Below are 24,883 nucleotides of genomic sequence, written 5' to 3' on the forward strand. Positions count from 1 at the left end.
CCTGATCTGGCTGAAGTAGGACTTCTGCTCTGGGTGTGCTCCATTGCCCTAGAGCTGAAAGGCACAACGTGCAAGCTTCTTTCCAAAGGGCGAGTTGGGCCCCACAGCATCTTGCTTCCAGCTCTTTGGGAAGCTAAGAAACAACTCGTTCTGAACAGTGCTCTTACAGCCTACCGGGAACATCTCTTCCAAAGGCCTGTGAAACGCAGTTTCTTTGCAGGCCTGATCTGTCTGAAGTAGAACTTCTGCTCTGGGTGTGCTAAAGTGCCCTAGAGCTGAAAGGCACAACGTGCCGGCTTCTTCCCAAAGGGCGAGTTGGGCTCCAAATATTCTTGATTGCAGCTCTTTGGGAAGCTAAGAAACAACTCGCTCTGCACAGTGCTCTTACAGCCTACCGGGAACATCTCTTACAAAGGCCTGTGAAAGGCACTTTCTTTGCAGGCCTGATCTGGCTGAAGTAGAACTTCTGCTCTGGTTGTGCTACATTGCCCTAGAGCTGAAAGGCTCAACGTGCTGTCTTCTTTCCAAAGGGCGAGTTGGGCCCCAAAGCATCTTGCTTCCAGCTCTTTGGGAAGCTAAGAAAAAACTCGCTCTGCACAGTGCTCTTAAAGCCTACCGGGAACATCTCTGCCAAAGGCCTGTGAAACGCAGTTTCTTTGCAGGCCTGATCTGGCTGAAGTAGAACTTCTGCTCTGGGTGTGCTACATTTCCCTAGAGCTGAAAGGCACAACGTGCAGGCCTCTTCCCAAAGGGCGAGTTGGGCCCCAAAGAATCTTGATTCCAGCTCTGTGGTTAGCTAAGAAACAACTCGCTCTGCACAGTGCTCATACAGCCTAACGGGAACATCTCTTCCAAAGGCCTGTGAAACGCAGTTTCTTTGCAGCCCTGATCTGTCCGAAGTAGAACTTCTGCTCTGGGTGTGCTACAGTTCCCTAGAGCTGAAAGGCACAACGTGCAGGCTTCTTTCCAAAGGGCGAGTTGGTCCCCAAAGCATCTTGCTTCCAGCTCCTTGGGAAGCTAAGAAACAACTCGCTCTGCACAGAGCTCTTACAGCCTACCGGGGACATCTGTTCCTAAGGTCTGTGAAACGCAGTTTCTTTGCAGGCCTGATCTGGCTGAAGTAGAACTTCTGCTCTGGGTGTGCTACATTGCCCTAGAGCTGAAAGCCACAACGTGCAGGCTTCTTTCCAAAGGGCGAGTTGGGCCCCTCAGCATCTTGCTTCCAGCTCTTTGGGAAGCTAAGAAACAACTCGCTCTGCACAGTGCTCTTACAGCCTACCGGGAACATCTCTTCCATAGGCCGGTGAAACGCAGTTTCTTTGCAGGCCTGATCTGGCTGAAGTAGAACTTCTGCTCTGGGTGTGCTACATTGCCCTAGAGCTGAAAGGCACAACGTGCAGGCTTCTTTCCAAAGGGCGAGTTGGGCCCCAAAGCATCTTGCTTCCAGCTCTTTGGGAAGCTAAGAAACAACTCGCTCTGCACAGTGCTCTTACAGCCTACCGGGAACATTTCTTCCAAAGTCCTGTGAAACGCAGTTTCTTTGCAGGCCTGATCTGGCTGAAGTAGAACTTCCGCTCTGTGTGTGCTACATTGCCCTAGACCTGAAAGGCACAACGTGCAGGCTTCATTCCAAAGGGCGAGTTGGGCCCCAAAGCATCTTGCTTCCAGCTCTTTGGGAAGCTAAGAAACAACTCGCTCTGCACAGTGCTCTTACAGCCTACCGGGAACATCTCTTCCAAAGGTCTGTGAAACGCAGTTTCTTTGCAGGCCTGATCTGGCTGAAGTACAACTTCTGCTCTGGGTGTGCTACATTGCCCTAGTGCTGAAAGGCACAACGTGCAGGCTTCTTTCCAAAGGGCGAGTTGGGCCCCAAAGCATCTTGCTTCCAGCTCTTTGGGAAGATAAGAAACAACTCGCTCTGCCCAGTGCTCTTACAGCCTACCGGGATCATCTCTGCCAAAGGCCTGTGAAACGCAGTTTCTTTGCAGGCCTGATCTGGCTGAAGTAGAAGTTATGCTCTGGGTGTGCTACATTGCCCTAGAGCTGAAAGGCACAACGTGCAGGCTTCTTTCCAAAGGGCGTGTTGGGCCCCAAAGCATCTTGATTCCAGCTCTGTGGGAAGCTAAGAAAAACTCGCTCTGCACAGTGCTCATACAGTCTACCGGGAACATCTCTTACAAAGGCCTGTGAAACGCTCTTTCTTTGCAGCCCTGATCTGTCTGAAGTAGAACTTCTGCTCTGGGTGTGCTACATTGCCATAGAGCTGAAAGGCACAACGTGCAGTCTTCTTTGAAAAGGGCGAGTTGGGCCCCTAAGCATCTTGCTTCCAGCTCTTTGGAAGCTATGAAACAACTCGCTCTGCACAGTGCTCTTACAGCCTACCGGGAACATCTCTTCCAAAGGCCTGTGAAACGCAGTTTCTTTGCAGGCCTGATCTGGCTGAAGTAGAACTTCTGCTCTGGGTGTGCTACAGTGCCCTAGAGCTGAAAGGCACAACGTGCAGGCTTCTTTCGAAAGGGCGAGTTGGGCCCCAAAGCATCTTGCTTCCAGCTCCTTGGGAAGCTAAGAAACAACTCGCTCTGCACAGAGCTCTTACAGCCTACTGGGAACATCTGTTCCTAAGTCCTGTGAAACGCAGTTTCTTTGCAGGCCTGATCTGGCTGAAGTAGAACTTCTGCCCTGGGTGTGCTACATTGCCCTAGAGCTGAAAGGCACAACGTGCAGGCTTCTTTCCAAAGGGCGAGTTGGGCCCCAAAGCATCTTGCTTCCAGCTCTTTGGGAAGCTAAGAAACAACTCACTCTGCACAGTGCTCTTACAGCCTATCGGGAACATCTCTTACAAAGGCCTGTGAAACGCAGTTTCTTTGCAGGCCTGATCTGGCTGAAGTAGAACTTCTGCTCTGGGTGTGCTACAGTGCCCTAGAGCTGAAAGGCACAACGGGCAGGCTTCTTTCCAAAGGGCGAGTTGGGCCCCAAAGCATCTTGCTTCCAGCTCTTTGGGAAGTTAAGAAACAACTCGCTCTGCACAGTGCTCTTACAACATACCGGGAACATCTCTGACAAAGGCCTGTGAAACACAGTTTCTTTGCAGGCTTCTTTCCAAAGGGCGAGTTGGGCCCCAAAGCATCTTGCTTCCAGCTCTTTGGGAAGTTAAGAAACAACTCGCTCTGCACAGTGCTCTTACAACATACCGGGAACATCTCTGACAAAGGCCTGTGAAACACAGTTTCTTTGCAGGCTTCTTTCCAAAGGGCGAGTTGGGCCCCAAAGCATCTTGCTTCCAGCTCTTTGGGAAGTTAAGAAACAACTCGCTCTGCACAGTGCTCTTACAACATACCGGGAACATCTCTGACAAAGGCCTGTGAAACACAGTTTCTTTGCAGGCCTGATCTGGCTGAAGTACAACTTCTGCTCTTGGTGTGCTACAGTGCCCTGGAGCTGAAAGGCACAACGTGCAGGCTTCTTTCCAAAGGGCGAGTTGGGCCCCAAAGCATCTTGCTTCCAGCTCTTTGGGAAGCTAAGAAACAACTCGCTCTGCACAGTGTTCTTACAGCCTACCGGGAACATCTCTTAGAAAGGCCTGTGAAACGCAGTTTCTTTGCAGGCCTGATCTGGCTGAAGTAGAACTTCTGCTCTGGGTGTGCTACAGTGCCCTAGAGATGAAAGGCACAACGTGCAGGTTTCTTTCCAAAGGGCGAGCTGGGCCCCAAAGCATCTTGCTTCCAGCTCTTTGGGAAGCTAAGAAACAACTCGCTCTGCACACAGCTCTTACAGCCTCACGGGAACATCTCTTCCAAATCACTGTGAAACGCAGTTTCTTTGCAGGCCTGATCTGGCTGAAGTAGAACTTCAGCTCTGGTTGTGCTATATTGCCCTAGAGCTGAAAGGCACAACGTGCAGGCTTCTTTAAACAGGGCGATTTGCGCCCCAAAGCATCTTGCTTCCTGCTCTTTGGGAAGACAAGAAACAACTCCCTCTGCACAGTGCTATTACAGCCTACCGGGAACATCTCTTACAAAGTCCTGTGAAACGCAGTTTCTTTGCAGGCCTGATCTGTCGGAAGTAGATCTTCTGCACTGGGTGTGGTACATTGCCCTAGAGCTGAAAGGAACAACGTGTAGGCTTCTTTCCAAAGGGCAAGTTGGACCCCAAAGCATGTTACTTCCAGCTCTTTGGGAAGCTAAGAAACAACTCTCACAGCACAGTGCTCTTACACCCTACCGGGACCATCTCTTCCAAAGGCCTGTGAAACGCAGTTTCTTTGCAGGCCTGATCTGGCTGAAGTAGAACTTCTAGCCTGGGTGTGCTACATTGCCCTAGAGCTGAAAGGCACAACGTGCAGGCTTCTTTCCATAGGGAGAGTTGGGCCCCAATGCATCTTGCTTCCAGCTCTTTGGGAAGCTAAGAAACAACTCGCTCTGCACAGTGCTCTTACAGCCTACCGGGAACATCTCTTCCAAAGGCCTGTGAAACGCAGTTTCTTTGCAGGCCTGATCTGGCTGAAGTAGAACTTCTGCTCTGGGTGTGCTACAATGCCCTAGAGCTGAAAGGCACAACGGGCAGGCTTCTTTCCAAAGGGCGAGTTGGGCCCCAAAGCATCTTGCTTCCAGCTCTTTGGGAAGTTAAGAAACAACTCGCTCTGCACAGTGCTCTTACAACATACCGGGAACATCTCTGACAAAGGCCTGTGAAACACAGTTTCTTTGCAGGCTTCTTTCCAAAGGGCGAGTTGGGCCCCAAAGCATCTTGCTTCCAGCTCTTTGGGAAGTTAAGAAACAACTCGCTCTGCACAGTGCTCTTACAACATACCGGGAACATCTCTGACAAAGGCCTGTGAAACACAGTTTCTTTGCAGGCTTCTTTCCAAAGGGCGAGTTGGGCCCCAAAGCATCTTGCTTCCAGCTCTTTGGGAAGTTAAGAAACAACTCGCTCTGCACAGTGCTCTTACAACATACCGGGAACATCTCTGACAAAGGCCTGTGAAACACAGTTTCTTTGCAGGCCTGATCTGGCTGAAGTACAACTTCTGCTCTTGGTATGCTACAGTGCCCTGGAGCTGAAAGGCACAACGTGCAGGCTTCTTTCCAAAGGGCGAGTTGGGCCCCAAAGCATCTTGCTTCCAGCTCTTTGGGAAGCTAAGAAACAACTCGCTCTGCACAGTGCTCTTACAGCCTACCGGGAACATCTCTTACAAAGGCCTGTGAAAGGCACTTTCTTTGCAGGCCTGAGCTGGCTGATGTAGAACTTCTGCTCTGCGTGTGCTACATTGCCCTAGAGCTGAAAGGCACAACGTGCAGGCTTCTTCCCAAAGGGCGAGTTGGGCCCCAAAGCATCTTGATTCCAGCTCTGTGGGAAGCTAAGAAACAACTCGCTCTGCACAGTGCTCATACAGCCTACCGGGAACATCTCTTCCAAAGGCCTGTGAAACGCAGTTTCTTTGCAGGCCTTATCTGGCTGAAGTAGAACTTCTGCCCTGGGTGTGCTACATTGCCCTAGAGCTCAAAGGCACAACGTGCAGGCTTCTTTCCAAAGGGCGAGTTGGGCCTCAAAGCATCTTGCTTCCAGCTCTTTGGGAAGCTAAGAAACAACTCGCTCTGCACAGTGCTCTTACAGCCTACCGGGAACATCTCTTCCAAAGGCTTGTGAAACGCAGTTTCTTTGCAGGCCTGATCTGGCTGAAGTAGAACTTCTGCTCTGGGTGTGCTACATTGCCCTAGAGCTGAAAGGCACAACGTGCAGGCTTCTTTCCAAAGGGCGAGTTGGGCCCCAAAGCATCTTGCTTCCAGCTCTTTGGGAAGCTAAGAAACAACTCGCTCTGCACAGTGCTCTTACAGCCTACCGGGAACATCTCTTCCAAAGGCCTGTGAAACGCACTTTCTTTGCAGGGCAGATCTGGCTGAAGTAGAACTTCTGCACTGGGTGTGCTACATTTCCCTAGAGGTGAAAGGCACAACGTGCAGGCTTCTTTCCAAAGGGCGAGTTGGGCCCGAAAGCATCTTGCTTCCAGCTCTTTGGGAAGCTAAGAAACAACTCGCTCTGCACAGTGCTCTTACAGCCTACCGGGAACATCTCTTCCAAAGGCCTGTGAAACGCAGTTTCTTTGCAGGCCTGATCTGGCTGAAGTAGGACTTCTGCTCTGGGTGTGCTCCATTGCCCTAGAGCTGAAAGGCACAACGTGCAAGCTTCTTTCCAAAGGGCGAGTTGGGCCCCACAGCATCTTGCTTCCAGCTCTTTGGGAAGCTAAGAAACAACTCGTTCTGCACAGTGCTCTTACAGCCTACCGGGAACATCTCTTCCAAAGGCCTGTGAAACGCAGTTTCTTTGCAGGCCTGATCTGTCTGAAGTAGAACTTCTGCTCTGGGTGTGCTAAAGTGCCCTAGAGCTGAAAGGCACAACGTGCCGGCTTCTTCCCAAAGGGCGAGTTGGGCTCCAAATATTCTTGATTGCAGCTCTTTGGGAAGCTAAGAAACAACTCGCTCTGCACAGTGCTCTTACAGCCTACCGGGAACATCTCTTACAAAGGCCTGTGAAAGGCACTTTCTTTGCAGGCCTGATCTGGCTGAAGTAGAACTTCTGCTCTGGTTGTGCTACATTGCCCTAGAGCTGAAAGGCACAACGTGCTGTCTTCTTTCCAAAGGGCGAGTTGGGCCCCAAAGCATCTTGCTTCCAGCTCTTTGGGAAGCTAAGAAAAAACTCGCTCTGCACAGTGCTCTTAAAGCCTACCGGGAACATCTCTGCCAAAGGCCTGTGAAACGCAGTTTCTTTGCAGGCCTGATCTGGCTGAAGTAGAACTTCTGCTCTGGGTGTGCTACATTTCCCTAGAGCTGAAAGGCACAACGTGCAGGCCTCTTCCCAAAGGGCGAGTTGGGCCCCAAAGTATCTTGATTCCAGCTCTGTGGTTAGCTAAGAAACAACTCGCTCTGCACAGTGCTCATACAGCCTAACGGGAACATCTCTTCCAAAGGCCTGTGAAACGCAGTTTCTTTGCAGCCCTGATCTGTCCGAAGTAGAACTTCTGCTCTGGGTGTGCTACAGTTCCCTAGAGCTGAAAGGCACAACGTGCAGGCTTCTTTCCAAAGGGCGAGTTGGTCCCCAAAGCATCTTGCTTCCAGCTCCTTGGGAAGCTAAGAAACAACTCGCTCTGCACAGAGCTCTTACAGCCTACCGGGGACATCTGTTCCTAAGGTCAGTGAAACGCAGTTTCTTTGCAGGCCTGATCTGGCTGAAGTAGAACTTCTGCTCTGGGTGTGCTACATTGCCCTAGAGCTGAAAGCCACAACGTGCAGGCTTCTTTCCAAAGGGCGAGTTGGGCCCCTCAGCATCTTGCTTCCAGCTCTTTGGGAAGCTAAGAAACAACTCGCTCTGCACAGTGCTCTTACAGCCTACCGGGAACATCTCTTCCATAGGCCGGTGAAACGCAGTTTCTTTGCAGGCCTGATCTGGCTGAAGTAGAACTTCTGCTCTGGGTGTGCTACATTGCCCTAGAGCTGAAAGGCACAACGTGCAGGCTTCTTTCCAAAGGGCGAGTTGGGCCCCAAAGCATCTTGCTTCCAGCTCTTTGGGAAGCTAAGAAACAACTCGCTCTGCACAGTGCTCTTACAGCCTACCGGGAACATTTCTTCCAAAGTCCTGTGAAACGCAGTTTCTTTGCAGGCCTGATCTGGCTGAAGTAGAACTTCCGCTCTGTGTGTGCTACATTGCCCTAGACCTGAAAGGCACAACGTGCAGGCTTCATTCCAAAGGGCGAGTTGGGCCCCAAAGCATCTTGCTTCCAGCTCTTTGGGAAGCTAAGAAACAACTCGCTCTGCACAGTGCTCTTACAGCCTACCGGGAACATCTCTTCCAAAGGTCTGTGAAACGCAGTTTCTTTGCAGGCCTGATCTGGCTGAAGTACAACTTCTGCTCTGGGTGTGCTACATTGCCCTAGTGCTGAAAGGCACAACGTGCAGGCTTCTTTCCAAAGGGCGAGTTGGGCCCCAAAGCATCTTGCTTCCAGCTCTTTGGGAAGATAAGAAACAACTCGCTCTGCCCAGTGCTCTTACAGCCTACCGGGATCATCTCTGCCAAAGGCCTGTGAAACGCAGTTTCTTTGCAGGCCTGATCTGGCTGAAGTAGAAGTTATGCTCTGGGTGTGCTACATTGCCCTAGAGCTGAAAGGCACAACGTGCAGGCTTCTTTCCAAAGGGCGTGTTGGGCCCCAAAGCATCTTGATTCCAGCTCTGTGGGAAGCTAAGAAAAACTCGCTCTGCACAGTGCTCATACAGTCTACCGGGAACATCTCTTACAAAGGCCTGTGAAACGCTCTTTCTTTGCAGCCCTGATCTGTCTGAAGTAGAACTTCTGCTCTGGGTGTGCTACAGTGCCCTAGAGCTGAAAGGCACAACGTGCAGGCTTCTTTCGAAAGGGCGAGTTGGGCCCCAAAGCATCTTGCTTCCAGCTCCTTGGGAAGCTAAGAAACAACTCGCTCTGCACAGAGCTCTTACAGCCTACTGGGAACATCTGTTCCTAAGTCCTGTGAAACGCAGTTTCTTTGCAGGCCTGATCTGGCTGAAGTAGAACTTCTGCCCTGGGTGTGCTACATTGCCCTAGAGCTGAAAGGCACAACGTGCAGGCTTCTTTCCAAAGGGCGAGTTGGGCCCCAAAGCATCTTGCTTCCAGCTCTTTGGGAAGCTAAGAAACAACTCACTCTGCACAGTGCTCTTACAGCCTATCGGGAACATCTCTTACAAAGGCCTGTGAAACGCAGTTTCTTTGCAGGCCTGATCTGGCTGAAGTAGAACTTCTGCTCTGGGTGTGCTACAGTGCCCTAGAGCTGAAAGGCACAACGGGCAGGCTTCTTTCCAAAGGGCGAGTTGGGCCCCAAAGCATCTTGCTTCCAGCTCTTTGGGAAGTTAAGAAACAACTCGCTCTGCACAGTGCTCTTACAACATACCGGGAACATCTCTGACAAAGGCCTGTGAAACACAGTTTCTTTGCAGGCTTCTTTCCAAAGGGCGAGTTGGGCCCCAAAGCATCTTGCTTCCAGCTCTTTGGGAAGTTAAGAAACAACTCGCTCTGCACAGTGCTCTTACAACATACCGGGAACATCTCTGACAAAGGCCTGTGAAACACAGTTTCTTTGCAGGCTTCTTTCCAAAGGGCGAGTTGGGCCCCAAAGCATCTTGCTTCCAGCTCTTTGGGAAGTTAAGAAACAACTCGCTCTGCACAGTGCTCTTACAACATACCGGGAACATCTCTGACAAAGGCCTGTGAAACACAGTTTCTTTGCAGGCCTGATCTGGCTGAAGTACAACTTCTGCTCTTGGTGTGCTACAGTGCCCTGGAGCTGAAAGGCACAACGTGCAGGCTTCTTTCCAAAGGGCGAGTTGGGCCCCAAAGCATCTTGCTTCCAGCTCTTTGGGAAGCTAAGAAACAACTCGCTCTGCACAGTGCTCTTACAGCCTACCGGGAACATCTCTTAGAAAGGCCTGTGAAACGCAGTTTCTTTGCAGGCCTGATCTGGCTGAAGTAGAACTTCTGCTCTGGGTGTGCTACAGTGCCCTAGAGATGAAAGGCACAACGTGCAGGTTTCTTTCCAAAGGGCGAGCTGGGCCCCAAAGCATCTTGCTTCCAGCTCTTTGGGAAGCTAAGAAACAACTCGCTCTGCACACAGCTCTTACAGCCTCACGGGAACATCTCTTCCAAATCACTGTGAAACGCAGTTTCTTTGCAGGCCTGATCTGGCTGAAGTAGAACTTCAGCTCTGGTTGTGCTATATTGCCCTAGAGCTGAAAGGCACAACGTGCAGGCTTCTTTAAACAGGGCGATTTGCGCCCCAAAGCATCTTGCTTCCTGCTCTTTGGGAAGACAAGAAACAACTCCCTCTGCACAGTGCTATTACAGCCTACCGGGAACATCTCTTACAAAGTCCTGTGAAACGCAGTTTCTTTGCAGGCCTGATCTGTCGGAAGTAGATCTTCTGCACTGGGTGTGGTACATTGCCCTAGAGCTGAAAGGAACAACGTGTAGGCTTCTTTCCAAAGGGCAAGTTGGACCCCAAAGCATGTTACTTCCAGCTCTTTGGGAAGCTAAGAAACAACTCTCACAGCACAGTGCTCTTACACCCTACCGGGACCATCTCTTCCAAAGGCCTGTGAAACGCAGTTTCTTTGCAGGCCTGATCTGGCTGAAGTAGAACTTCTAGCCTGGGTGTGCTACATTGCCCTAGAGCTGAAAGGCACAACGTGCAGGCTTCTTTCCATAGGGAGAGTTGGGCCCCAATGCATCTTGCTTCCAGCTCTTTGGGAAGCTAAGAAACAACTCGCTCTGCACAGTGCTCTTACAGCCTACCGGGAACATCTCTTCCAAAGGCCTGTGAAACGCAGTTTCTTTGCAGGCCTGATCTGGCTGAAGTAGAACTTCTGCTCTGGGTGTGCTACAATGCCCTAGAGCTGAAAGGCACAACGGGCAGGCTTCTTTCCAAAGGGCGAGTTGGGCCCCAAAGCATCTTGCTTCCAGCTCTTTGGGAAGTTAAGAAACAACTCGCTCTGCACAGTGCTCTTACAACATACCGGGAACATCTCTGACAAAGGCCTGTGAAACACAGTTTCTTTGCAGGCTTCTTTCCAAAGGGCGAGTTGGGCCCCAAAGCATCTTGCTTCCAGCTCTTTGGGAAGTTAAGAAACAACTCGCTCTGCACAGTGCTCTTACAACATACCGGGAACATCTCTGACAAAGGCCTGTGAAACACAGTTTCTTTGCAGGCTTCTTTCCAAAGGGCGAGTTGGGCCCCAAAGCATCTTGCTTCCAGCTCTTTGGGAAGCTAAGAAACAACTCGCTCTGCACAGTGCTCTTACAGCCTACCGGGAACATCTCTTAGAAAGGCCTGTGAAACGCAGTTTCTTTGCAGGCCTGATCTGGCTGAAGTAGAACTTCTGCTCTGGGTGTGCTACAGTGCCCTAGAGATGAAAGGCACAACGTGCAGGTTTCTTTCCAAAGGGCGAGCTGGGCCCCAAAGCATCTTGCTTCCAGCTCTTTGGGAAGCTAAGAAACAACTCGCTCTGCACACAGCTCTTACAGCCTCACGGGAACATCTCTTCCAAATCACTGTGAAACGCAGTTTCTTTGCAGGCCTGATCTGGCTGAAGTAGAACTTCAGCTCTGGTTGTGCTATATTGCCCTAGAGCTGAAAGGCACAACGTGCAGGCTTCTTTAAACAGGGCGATTTGCGCCCCAAAGCATCTTGCTTCCTGCTCTTTGGGAAGACAAGAAACAACTCCCTCTGCACAGTGCTATTACAGCCTACCGGGAACATCTCTTACAAAGTCCTGTGAAACGCAGTTTCTTTGCAGGCCTGATCTGTCGGAAGTAGATCTTCTGCACTGGGTGTGGTACATTGCCCTAGAGCTGAAAGGAACAACGTGTAGGCTTCTTTCCAAAGGGCAAGTTGGACCCCAAAGCATGTTACTTCCAGCTCTTTGGGAAGCTAAGAAACAACTCGCTCTGCACAGTGCTCTTAAAGCCTACCGGGAACATCTCTGCCAAAGGCCTGTGAAACGCAGTTTCTTTGCAGTCCTGATCTGGCTGAAGTAGAACTTCTGCTCTGGGTGTGCTACATTTCCCTAGAGCTGAAAGGCACAACGTGCAGGCCTCTTCCCAAAGGGCGAGTTGGGCCCCAAAGAATCTTGATTCCAGCTCTGTGGTTAGCTAAGAAACAACTCGCTCTGCACAGTGCTCATACAGCCTAACGGGAACATCTCTTCCAAAGGCCTGTGAAACGCAGTTTCTTTGCAGCCCTGATCTGTCCGAAGTAGAACTTCTGCTCTGGGTGTGCTACAGTTCCCTAGAGCTGAAAGGCACAACGTGCAGGCTTCTTTCCAAAGGGCGAGTTGGTCCCCAAAGCATCTTGCTTCCAGCTCCTTGGGAAGCTAAGAAACAACTCGCTCTGCACAGAGCTCTTACAGCCTACCGGGGACATCTGTTCCTAAGGTCTGTGAAACGCAGTTTCTTTGCAGGCCTGATATGGCTGAAGTAGAACTTCTGCTCTGGGTGTGCTACATTGCCCTAGAGCTGAAAGCCACAACGTGCAGGCTTCTTTCCAAAGGGCGAGTTGGGCCCCTCAGCATCTTGCTTCCAGCTCTTTGGGAAGCTAAGAAACAACTCGCTCTGCACAGTGCTCTTACAGCCTACCGGGAACATCTCTTCCATAGGCCGGTGAAACGCAGTTTCTTTGCAGGCCTGATCTGGCTGAAGTAGAACTTCTGCTCTGGGTGTGCTACATTGCCCTAGAGCTGAAAGGCACAACGTGCAGGCTTCTTTCCAAAGGGCGAGTTGGGCCCCAAAGCATCTTGCTTCCAGCTCTTTGGGAAGCTAAGAAACAACTCGCTCTGCACAGTGCTCTTACAGCCTACCGGGAACATTTCTTCCAAAGTCCTGTGAAACGCAGTTTCTTTGCAGGCCTGATCTGGCTGAAGTAGAACTTCCGCTCTGTGTGTGCTACATTGCCCTAGACCTGAAAGGCACAACGTGCAGGCTTCATTCCAAAGGGCGAGTTGGGCCCCAAAGCATCTTGCTTCCAGCTCTTTGGGAAGCTAAGAAACAACTCGCTCTGCACAGTGCTCTTACAGCCTACCGGGAACATCTCTTCCAAAGGTCTGTGAAACGCAGTTTCTTTGCAGGCCTGATCTGGCTGAAGTACAACTTCTGCTCTGGGTGTGCTACATTGCCCTAGTGCTGAAAGGCACAACGTGCAGGCTTCTTTCCAAAGAGCGAGTTGGGCCCCAAAGCATCTTGCTTCCAGCTCTTTGGGAAGATAAGAAACAACTCGCTCTGCCCAGTGCTCTTACAGCCTACCGGGATCATCTCTGCCAAAGGCCTGTGAAACGCAGTTTCTTTGCAGGCCTGATCTGGCTGAAGTAGAAGTTATGCTCTGGGTGTGCTACATTGCCCTAGAGCTGAAAGGCACAACGTGCAGGCTTCTTTCCAAAGGGCGTGTTGGGCCCCAAAGCATCTTGATTCCAGCTCTGTGGGAAGCTAAGAAAAACTCGCTCTGCACAGTGCTCATACAGTCTACCGGGAACATCTCTTACAAAGGCCTGTGAAACGCTCTTTCTTTGCAGCCCTGATCTGTCTGAAGTAGAACTTCTGCTCTGGGTGTGCTACATTGCCATAGAGCTGAAAGGCACAACGTGCAGTCTTCTTTGAAAAGGGCGAGTTGGGCCCCTAAGCATCTTGCTTCCAGCTCTTTGGAAGCTATGAAACAACTCGCTCTGCACAGTGCTCTTACAGCCTACCGGGAACATCTCTTCCAAAGGCCTGTGAAACGCAGTTTCTTTGCAGGCCTGATCTGGCTGAAGTAGAACTTCTGCTCTGGGTGTGCTACAGTGCCCTAGAGCTGAAAGGCACAACGTGCAGGCTTCTTTCGAAAGGGCGAGTTGGGCCCCAAAGCATCTTGCTTCCAGCTCCTTGGGAAGCTAAGAAACAACTCGCTCTGCACAGAGCTCTTACAGCCTACTGGGAACATCTGTTCCTAAGTCCTGTGAAACGCAGTTTCTTTGCAGGCCTGATCTGGCTGAAGTAGAACTTCTGCCCTGGGTGTGCTACATTGCCCTAGAGCTGAAAGGCACAACGTGCAGGTTTCTTTCCAAAGGGCGAGCTGGGCCCCAAAGCATCTTGCTTCCAGCTCTTTGGGAAGCTAAGAAACAACTCGCTCTGCACACAGCTCTTACAGCCTCACAGGAACATCTCTTCCAAATCACTGTGAAACGCAGTTTCTTTGCAGGCCTGATCTGGCTGAAGTAGAACTTCAGCTCTGGTTGTGCTATATTGCCCTAGAGCTGAAAGGCACAACGTGCAGGCTTCTTTAAACAGGGCGATTTGCGCCCCAAAGCATCTTGCTTCCTGCTCTTTGGGAAGACAAGAAACAACTCCCTCTGCACAGTGCTATTACAGCCTACCGGGAACATCTCTTACAAAGTCCTGTGAAACGCAGTTTCTTTGCAGGCCTGATCTGTCGGAAGTAGATCTTCTGCACTGGGTGTGGTACATTGCCCTAGAGCTGAAAGGAACAACGTGTAGGCTTCTTTCCAAAGGGCAAGTTGGACCCCAAAGCATGTTACTTCCAGCTCTTTGGGAAGCTAAGAAACAACTCTCACAGCACAGTGCTCTTACACCCTACCGGGACCATCTCTTCCAAAGGCCTGTGAAACGCAGTTTCTTTGCAGGCCTGATCTGGCTGAAGTAGAACTTCTAGCCTGGGTGTGCTACATTGCCCTAGAGCTGAAAGGCACAACGTGCAGGCTTCTTTCCATAGGGAGAGTTGGGCCCCAATGCATCTTGCTTCCAGCTCTTTGGGAAGCTAAGAAACAACTCGCTCTGCACAGTGCTCTTACAGCCTACCGGGAACATCTCTTCCAAAGGCCTGTGAAACGCAGTTTCTTTGCAGGCCTGATCTGGCTGAAGTAGAACTTCTGCTCTGGGTGTGCTACAATGCCCTAGAGCTGAAAGGCACAACGGGCAGGCTTCTTTCCAAAGGGCGAGTTGGGCCCCAAAGCATCTTGCTTCCAGCTCTTTGGGAAGTTAAGAAACAACTCGCTCTGCACAGTGCTCTTACAACATACCGGGAACATCTCTGACAAAGGCCTGTGAAACACAGTTTCTTTGCAGGCTTCTTTCCAAAGGGCGAGTTGGGCCCCAAAGCATCTTGCTTCCAGCTCTTTGGGAAGTTAAGAAACAACTCGCTCTGCACAGTGCTCTTACAACATACCGGGAACATCTCTGACAAAGGCCTGTGAAACACAGTTTCTTTGCAGGCTTCTTTCCAAAGGGCGAGTTGGGCCCCAAAGCATCTTGCTTCCAGCTCTTTGGGAAGTTAAGAAACAACTCGCTCTGCACAGTGCTCTTACAACATACCGGGAACATCTCTGACAAAGGCCTGTGAAACACAGTTTCTTTGCAGGCCTGATCTGGCTGAAGTACAACTTCTGCTCTTGGTGTGCTACAGTGCCCTGGAGCTGAAAGGCACAACGTGCAGGCTTCTTTCCAAAGGGCGAGTTGGGCCCCAAAGCATCTTGCTTCCAGCTCTTTGGGAAGCTAAGAAACAACTCGCTCTGCACAGTGCTCTTACAGCCTACCGGGAACATCTCTTAGAAAGGCCTGTGAAACGCAGTTTCTTTGCAGGCCTGATCTGGCTGAAGTAGAACTTCTGCTCTGGGTGTGCTACAGTGCCCTAGAGATGAAAGGCACAACGTGCAGGTTTCTTTCCAAAGGGCGAGCTGGGCCCCAAAGCATCTTGCTTCCAGCTCTTTGGGAAGCTAAGAAACAACTCGCTCTGCACACAGCTCTTACAGCCTCACGGGAACATCTCTTCCAAATCACTGTGAAACGCAGTTTCTTTGCAGGCCTGATCTGGCTGAAGTAGAACTTCAGCTCTGGTTGTGCTATATTGCCCTAGAGCTGAAAGGCACAACGTGCAGGCTTCTTTAAACAGGGCGATTTGCGCCCCAAAGCATCTTGCTTCCTGCTCTTTGGGAAGACAAGAAACAACTCCCTCTGCACAGTGCTATTACAGCCTACCGGGAACATCTCTTACAAAGTCCTGTGAAACGCAGTTTCTTTGCAGGCCTGATCTGTCGGAAGTAGATCTTCTGCACTGGGTGTGGTACATTGCCCTAGAGCTGAAAGGAACAACGTGTAGGCTTCTTTCCAAAGGGCAAGTTGGACCCCAAAGCATGTTACTTCCAGCTCTTTGGGAAGCTAAGAAACAACTCTCACAGCACAGTGCTCTTACACCCTACCGGGACCATCTCTTCCAAAGGCCTGTGAAACGCAGTTTCTTTGCAGGCCTGATCTGGCTGAAGTAGAACTTCTAGCCTGGGTGTGCTACATTGCCCTAGAGCTGAAAGGCACAACGTGCAGGCTTCTTTCCATAGGGAGAGTTGGGCCCCAATGCATCTTGCTTCCAGCTCTTTGGGAAGCTAAGAAACAACTCGCTCTGCACAGTGCTCTTACAGCCTACCGGGAACATCTCTTCCAAAGGCCTGTGAAACGCAGTTTCTTTGCAGGCCTGATCTGGCTGAAGTAGAACTTCTGCTCTGGGTGTGCTACATTGCCCTAGAGCTGAAAGGCACAACGGGCAGGCTTCTTTCCAAAGGGCGAGTTGGGCCCCAAAGCATCTTGCTTCCAGCTCTTTGGGAAGTTAAGAAACAACTCGCTCTGCACAGTGCTCTTACAACATACCGGGAACATCTCTGACAAAGGCCTGTGAAACACAGTTTCTTTGCAGGCTTCTTTCCAAAGGGCGAGTTGGGCCCCAAAGCATCTTGCTTCCAGCTCTTTGGGAAGTTAAGAAACAACTCGCTCTGCACAGTGCTCTTACAACATACCGGGAACATCTCTGACAAAGGCCTGTGAAACACAGTTTCTTTGCAGGCTTCTTTCCAAAGGGCGAGTTGGGCCCCAAAGCATCTTGCTTCCAGCTCTTTGGGAAGTTAAGAAACAACTCGCTCTGCACAGTGCTCTTACAACATACCGGGAACATCTCTGACAAAGGCCTGTGAAACACAGTTTCTTTGCAGGCCTGATCTGGCTGAAGTACAACTTCTGCTCTTGGTGTGCTACAGTGCCCTGGAGCTGAAAGGCACAACGTGCAGGCTTCTTTCCAAAGGGCGAGTTGGGCCCCAAAGCATCTTGCTTCCAGCTCTTTGGGAAGCTAAGAAACAACTCACTCTGCACAGTGCTCTTACAGCCTACCGGGAACATCTCTTAGAAAGGCCTGTGAAACGCAGTTTCTTTGCAGGCCTGATCTGGCTGAAGTAGAACTTCTGCTCTGGGTGTGCTACAGTGCCCTAGAGATGAAAGGCACAACGTGCAGGTTTCTTTCCAAAGGGCGAGCTGGGCCCCAAAGCATCTTGCTTCCAGCTCTTTGGGAAGCTAAGAAACAACTCGCTGTGCACACAGCTCTTACAGCCTCACGGGAACATCTCTTCCAAATCACTGTGAAACGCAGTTTCTTTGCAGGCCTGATCTGGCTGAAGTAGAACTTCAGCTCTGGTTGTGCTATATTGCCCTAGAGCTGAAAGGCACAACGTGCAGGCTTCTTTAAACAGGGCGATTTGCGCCCCAAAGCATCTTGCTTCCTGCTCTTTGGGAAGACAAGAAACAACTCCCTCTGCACAGTGCTATTACAGCCTACCGGGAACATCTCTTACAAAGTCCTGTGAAACGCAGTTTCTTTGCAGGCCTGATCTGTCGGAAGTAGATCTTCTGCACTGGGTGTGGTACATTGCCCTAGAGCTGAAAGGAACAACGTGTAGGCTTCTTTCCAAAGGGCAAGTTGGACCCCAAAGCATGTTACTTCCAGCTCTTTGGGAAGCTAAGAAACAACTCTCACAGCACAGTGCTCTTACACCCTACCGGGACCATCTCTTCCAAAGGCCTGTGAAACGCAGTTTCTTTGCAGGCCTGATCTGGCTGAAGTAGAACTTCTAGCCTGGGTGTGCTACATTGCCCTAGAGCTGAAAGGCACAATGTGCAGGCTTCTTTCCAAAGCGCGAGTTGGGCCCCAAAGCATCTTGCTTCCAGCTCTTTGGGAAGCTAAAAAACAACTCGCTCTGCACAGTGCTCTTACAGCCTAGTGGGAACATCTCTTCCAAAGGCCTGTGAAACGCTGTGTCTTTGCAGGCCTGACCTGGCTGAAGTAGAACTTCTGCTCTGGGTGTGCTACATTGCCCTAGAGCTGAAAGGCACAACGTGCAGGCTTCTTTCCAAAGGGCGAGTTGTGCCCCAAAGCATCTTGCTTCCAGCTCTTTGGGACGCTAAGAAACAACTCGCTGTGCACAGTGCTCTTACAGCCTACCGGGAACATCTCTCACAAAGGAATGTGAAACGCTGTTTCTTTGCAGGCCTGAAGTGGCTGAAGTAGAACTTCTGCTCTGGGTGTGCTACAGTGCCCTAGAGCTCAATGGCACAACGTGCCGGCTTCTTCCCAAAGGCCGAGTTGGGCTCCAAAGCATCTTGCTTCCATGTCTTTGGGAAGCTAAGAAACAACTCGCTTTGCACAGTGCTCTTACAGCCTACCGGGAACATCTCTTACAAAGGTCTGTGAAATGCACTTTCTTTGAAGGCCTGATCTGGCTGAAGTAGAACTTCTGCTCTGGGTGTGCTACATTGCCCTAGAGCTGAAAGGCACAACGTGAAGGCTTCTTTCCAAAGGTCGAGTTGGTCCCCAAAGCATCTTGCTTCCAGCTCTTTGGGAAGCTAATAAACAACTCGCTCTGCACAGTGCTCTTACAGCCTACCGGGAACATCTCTTTCAAAGGCGTGTGAAACGCAGTTTCTTTGCAGGCCTGATCTGGCTGAAGTAGAACTTCCGCTCTGGGTGTGCTACATTGCCCTAGAGCTGAAAGGCACAACGTGCTGTCTTCTTTCCAAAGGGCGAGCTGGGCCTCAAAGCATCTTGCTTCCAGCTCTTTGGGATGCTAAGAAACAACTCGCTCTGCACAGTTCTCTTACAGCCTACCGGGAACATCTCTTACAAAGGAATGTGAAACGCTGTTTCTTTGCAGGCCTGACCTGGCTGAAGCAGAACTTCTGCTCTGGGTGTGCTACAATGATCTAGAGATGAATGGCACAACGTGCCGGCTTCTTCCCAAAGGGCGAGTTGGGCTCCAAAGCATATTGCTTCCAGGTCTTTGGGAAGCTAAGAAACAACTCGCTTTGCACAGTGGTCTTACAGCCTATCGGGGACATCTCTTACAAAAGTCTGTGAAAGGCACTTTCTTTGGAGGCCTGATATGGCTGAAGTAGAACTTCTGCTCTGGGTGTGCTAAATTGCCCTAGAGCTGAATGGCACACCGTGCAGGCTTCTTTCCAAAGGGCGAGTTGGGCCCCAAAGCATCTTGCTTCCAGCTCCTTGGGAAGCTAAATAACAACTCGCTCTGCACAGAGCTCTTACAGCCTACCGGGAACATCTGTTCCTAAGGCCTGTGAAACGCAGTTTCTTTGCAGGCCTGATCTGGCTCAAGTAGAACTTCTGCTCTGGGTGTGCTACATTGCCCTAGAGCTGAAAGGCACAACGTGCAGGCTTCTTTCCAAAGGGCGAGCTGGGCCTCAAAGCATCTTGCTTCCAGCTCTTTGGGAAGCTAAGAAACAACTCGCTCTGCACAGTGCTCTTACAGCCTACCGGGAACATCTCTTCCAAAGGCCTGTGAAACGCAGTTTCTTTGCAGGCCTGATCTGGCTGAAGTAGAACTTGAGCTCTGGGTGTGCTACATTGCAGTAGAGCTGAAAGGCACAACGTGCAGGCTTCTTTCAAAAGGCGAGGTGGGCCCCAAAGCATCTTGCTTCCAGCTCTTTGGGACGCTAAGAAACAACTCGCTCAGCACAGTGCTCTTACAGCCAAACGGGAACATCTCTCACAAAGGAATGTGAAACGCTGTGTCTTTGCAGGCCTGACCTGGCTGAAGTAGAACTTCTGCTCTGGGTGTGCTACAGTGCCCTAGAGCTGAAAGGCACAACGTGCAGGCTTCTTTCCAAAGGGCGAGTTGGGCCCCAAAGCATCTTGCTTCCAGCTCTTTGGGAAGCTAAGAAACAACTCGCTCTGCACAGTGCTCTTACAGCCAAACGGGAACATCTCTGACAAAGGAATGTGAAACGCTGTGTCTTTGCAGGCCTGACCTGGCTGAAGTAGAACTTCTGCTCTGGGTGTGCTACATTGCCCTAGAGCTGAAAGGCACAACGTGCAGGCTTCTTTCCAAAGGGCGAGTTGGGCCCCAAAGAATCTTGCTTCCAGCTCTTTGGGAAGCTGAGAAACAACTCGCTCTGCACAGTGCTCTTAGAGCCTACCGGGAAAATCTCTTCCAAAGTCCTGTGAAACGCAGTTTCTTTGCAGGCCTGATCTGGCTGAAGTAGAACTTTTGCTCTGAGTGTGCTACATTGCCCTAGAGCTGAAAGGCATAACGTGCAGGATTCTTTCCAAAGGGCGAGTTGGGCCCTAAAGCATCTTGCTTCCAGCTCTTTGCGAAGCCAAGAAACAACTCGCTCTGCACAGTGCTCTTACAGCCTATCGGGAACATCTTTTGCAAAGGCCTGTGAAACGCACTTTCTTTGCAGCCCTGACCTGCCTGAAGTAGAACTTCTGCTCTGGGTGTGCTACAGTGCCCTAGAGCTGAAAGGCACAACGTGCAGGCTTCTTTTCAAAGGGCGAGTTGGGCCCCAAAGCATCTTGCTTCCAGCTCTTTGGGAAGCTAAGAAACAACTCGCTCTGCACAGTGCTCTTACACCCTACCGGGAACATCTCTTCCAAAGGCCTGTGAAACGCAGTTTCTTTGCAGGCCTGATCTGGCTGAAGTAGAACTTCTGCTCTGGGTGTGCTACAGTGCCCTAGAGCTGAAAGGCACAACGTTCAGGCTTCTTTCCAAAGGGCGAGTTGGGCCACAAAGCATCTTGCTTCCAGCTCCTTGGGAAGCTAAGAAACAACTCGCTGTGCACAGAGCTGTTACAGCCTACAAGGAACATCTGTGCCTAAGTCCTGTGAAACGCAGTTTCTTTTCAGGCCTGATCTGGCTGAAGTTCAACTTCTATTCTGGGTGTGCTTCAGTGCCCTGGAGCTGAAAGGCACAACGTGCAGGCTTCTTTCCAAAGGGCGAGTTGGGCCCCAAAGCATCTTGCTTCCAGCATTTTGGGAAGCTAAGAAACAACTCGCTCTGCACAGTGCTCTTACAGCCTAACGGGAACATCAATTCCAAAGGCCTGTGAAACGCTGTTTCTTTGCAGGCCTGATCTGGCTGAAGTAGAACTTCTGCTCTGGGTCTGCTACATTGCCCTAGAGCTGAAAGACACAACGTGCAGGCTTCTTTCCAAAGGGCGAGTTGGGCCCCAAAGCATCTTGCTTCCATCTCTTTGGGAAGCTAAGAAACAACACGCTCTGCACAGTGCTCTTACAGCCCACCGGGAGCATCTCTTCCAAAGTCCTGTGAAACGCAGTTTCTTTGCAGGCCTGATCTGGCTGAAGTAGAACTTCTGCTCTGGGTGTGCTACATTGCCCTAGAGCTGAAAGGCACAACGTGCTGTCTTCTTTCCAAAGCGCAAGTTGGGCCCCAAAGCATATTGCTTCCAGCTCTTTGGGAAGCTAAGAAACAACTCGCTGTGCACAGAGCTCTTACAGCCTACCGGGAACATCTCTTCCAAAGGCCTGTGAAACGCAGTTTCTTTGCAGGCCTGATCTGGATGAAGTAGAACTTCTGCTCTGCGTATGCTACATTGCCCTAGGGCTGAAAGGCACAACGTGCAGGCTTCTTTCCAAAGGGCGCGTTGGGCCCCAAAGCATCTTGCTTCCAGCTCTTTGGGAAGCTAAGAAACAACTCGCTCTGCAAAGAGCTCTTACAGCCTACCAGGAACATCACTTCCAAAGGCCTGTGAAATGCAGTTTCTTTGCAGGCCTGATCTGGCTGGAGTAGAACTTCTGCTCTGCGTATGCTGAATTGCCCTAGAGCTGAAAGGCTCAACGTGCAGGCTTCTTTCCATAGGGCGAGTTGGGCCCCTCAGCATCTTGCTTCCAGCTCTTTGGGAAGCTAAGAAACAACTCGCTCTGCACAGTGCTCTTAAAGCCTACCGGGAACATCTCTTCCAAAGGCCTGTGAAACGCAGTTTCTTTGCAGGCCTGATCTGGCTGAAGTAGAACTTCTGCTCTGGGTGTGCTACATTGCCCTAGAGAAGAAAGGCACAACGTGCAGGCTTCTTTCCAAAGGGCGAGTTGGGCCCCAAAGCATCTTGCTTCCAGCTCTTTGGAAAGCTAAGAAACAACTCGCTCTGCACAGTGCTCTTACACCCTACCGGGACCATCTCTTCCAAAGGCCTGTGAAACGCAGTTTCTTTGCAGGCCTGATGTGGCTGAAGTAGAACTTCTAGCCTGGGTGTGCTACATTGCCCTAGAGCTGAAAGGCACAACGTGCAGGCTTCTTCCCAAAGCGCGAGTTGGGCCCCAAAGCATCTTGCTTCCAGCTCTTTGGGAAGCTAAGAAACAACTCGCTCTGCACAGTGCTCTTACAGCCTACCGGGAACATCTCTTCCAAAGGCCTGTGAAACTCACTTTCATTTCAGCCTGATCTGGCTGAAGTAGAACTTCAGCTCTGGGTGTGCTACATTGCCTAGAGCTGAAAGGCACAACGTGCAGGCTTCTTTCCAAAGGCCGAGTTGGGCCCCAAAGCATTTTGCTTCCAGCTCTTTGGGAAGCTAAGAAACAACTCGCTCTGCACACTGCTCTTACAGCCTACCGGGAACATCTCTTACAAAGGCCTGTGAAACGCTGTTTCTTTGCAGGCCTGACCTGGATGAAGTAGAACTTCTGCTCTGGGTGTGCTACATTGCCCTAGAGCTCAAAGGCACAACGTGCAATCTTCTTTCCAAAGGGCGAGTTGGACACCAAAGCATCTCACTTAGAGCTCTTTGGGAAGCTAAGAAACAACTAGCACAGCACAGTGCTCTGACACCCTACCGGGACCATCTCTTCCAAAGGCCTGTGAAACGCAGTTTCTTTGCAGGCCTGATCTGCCTGAAGTAGAACTTCTGCTCTGGGTGTGCTACATTGCCATAGAGCTGAAAGGCACAACGTGCAGGCTTCTTTTGAAAGTGCGAGTTGGGCCCCAAAGCATCTTGCTTCCAGCTCTTTGGGAAGCTAAGAAACAACTCGCTCTGCACAGTGCTCTTACAGCCTATCGGGAACATCTCTTCCAAAGTCCTGTGAAACGCAGTTTCTTTGCAGGCCTGATCTGGCTGAAGAAGAACTTCTGCTCTGGGTGTGCTACATTGCCCTAGAGCTGAAAGGCACAACGTGCAGGCTTCTTTCCAAAGTTTGATATGGGCCCCAAAGCATCTTGCTTCCAGCTCTTTGGGAAGCTAAGAAACAACTCGCTCTGCACAGTGCTCTTACAGCCTAACGGGACCATCTCTTCCAAAGGCCTGTGAAACGCAGTTTCTTTGCAGGCCTGATCTGGCTGAAGTAGAACTTCTAGCCTGGGTGTGCTACATTGCCCTAGAGCTGAAAGGCACAACGTGCAGGCTTCTTCCCAAAGCGCGAGTTGGGCCCCAAAGCATCTTGCTTCCAGCTCTTTGGGAAGCTAAGAAACACCTCGCTCTGCACAGTGCTCTTACAGCCTACAGGGAACATCTCTTCCAAAGGCCTGTGAAACGCAGTTTCTTTGCAGGCCTGATCTGGCTGAAGTACAACTGCTGCTCTGGGTGTGCTACATTGCCCTAGAGCTGAAAGGCACAACGTGCAGGCTTCTTTCCAGAGGGCGAGTTGGGCCCCAAAGCATCTTGCGTCCAGATCTTTGGGAAGCTAAGAAACAACTTGCTCAGCACAGTGCTCTTACAGCCTATCGGGAACATCTCTTACAATGGCCTGCGAAACGCACTTTCATTGCAGCCTGATCTGGCTGAAGTAGAACTTCAGCTCTGGGTGTGCTACATTTCCTAGAGCTGAAAGGCACAACGTGCAGGGTCTTTCCAAAGGGCGAGTTGGGCCCCAAAGCATCTTGCTTCCAGGTCTTTGGGAAGCTAAGAAACAAGTCGCTCTGCACAGTGCTCTTACAGCCTACCGGGAACATCTCTTCCAAGGCCTGTGAAACGCAGTTTCTTTGCAGGCCTGATCTGGCTGAAGTAGAACTTCTACTCTGGGTGTGGTACTTTGCCCTAGAGCTGAAAGGCACAACGTGCAGTCTTCTTTCCAAATGGCGAGTTGGACCCCAAAGCATCTTACTTCCAGCTCTTTGGGATGCTAAGAAACAACTCGCTCAGCACAGTGCTCTTACACCCTACCGGGACCATCTCTTCCAAAGGCCTGTGAAACGCAGTTTCTTTGCAGGCCTGATCTGGCTGAAGTAGGACTTCTGCCCTGGGTGTGCTACATTGCCCTAGAGCTGAAAGGCACAACGTGCAGGCGTCTTTCCAAATGGCGAGTTGGGCCCCAAAGAATCTTGCTTCCAGCTCTTTGGGAAGCTAAGAAACAACTCGCTCAGCACAGTGCTCTTACAGCCTACCGGGACAATCTCTTCCAAAGGCCTGTGAAACGCACTTTCATTGCAGCCTGATCTGGCTGAAGTAGAACTTCAGCTCTGGGTGTGCTACATTGCCTAGAGCTGAAAGGCACAACGTGCAGGCTTCTTTCCAAAGTTTGATATGGGCCCCAAATCATCTTGCTTCCAGCTCTTTGGGAAGCTAAGAAACAAGTCGCTCTGCACAGTGCTATTACAGCCTACCGGGAACATCTCTTACAAAGGCCTGTGAAACGTTGTTTCTTTGCAGGCCTGACCTGGATGAAGTAGAACTTCTGCTCTGGGTGTGCTCCATTGCTCTATTGCTGAAAGGCACAACGTGCTCGCTTCTTTCCAAAGGGCAAGTTGGACCCCAAAGCATCTTACTTCCAGTTCTTTGGGAAGCTAAGAAACAACTCGCACAGCACAGTGCTCTTACACCCTACCGGGACCATCTCTTCCAAAGGCCTGTGAAACGCAGTTTCTTTGCAGGCCTGATCTGGCTGAAGTAGAACTTCTGCTCTGGGTGTGCTACATTGCCCTAGAGCTGAAAGGCACAACGTGCAGGCTTCTTTCCAAAGCGCGAGTTGGGCCCCAAAGCATCTTGCTTCCAGCTCTTTGGGAAGCTAAGAAACAACTCGCTCTGCACAGTTCTCTTACAGCCTACCGGGAACATCTCTTCCAAAGGCCTGTGAAACGCACTTTCTTTGCAGGCCTGATCTGGCTGAAGTAGAACTTCTGCTCTGGGTGTGCTACATTGCCCTAGAGCTGAAAGGCACAACGTGCAGGCTTCTTTCCAAAGGGCGAGTTGGGCCCCACAGCATCTTGCGTCCAGATCTTTGGGAGGCTAAGAAACAACTCGCTCAGCACAGTGC

Source organism: Equus caballus, chromosome 3, assembly GCF_041296265.1.
Source record: "Equus caballus isolate H_3958 breed thoroughbred chromosome 3, TB-T2T, whole genome shotgun sequence".
Taxonomy (NCBI): Eukaryota; Metazoa; Chordata; class Mammalia; order Perissodactyla; family Equidae; genus Equus; species Equus caballus.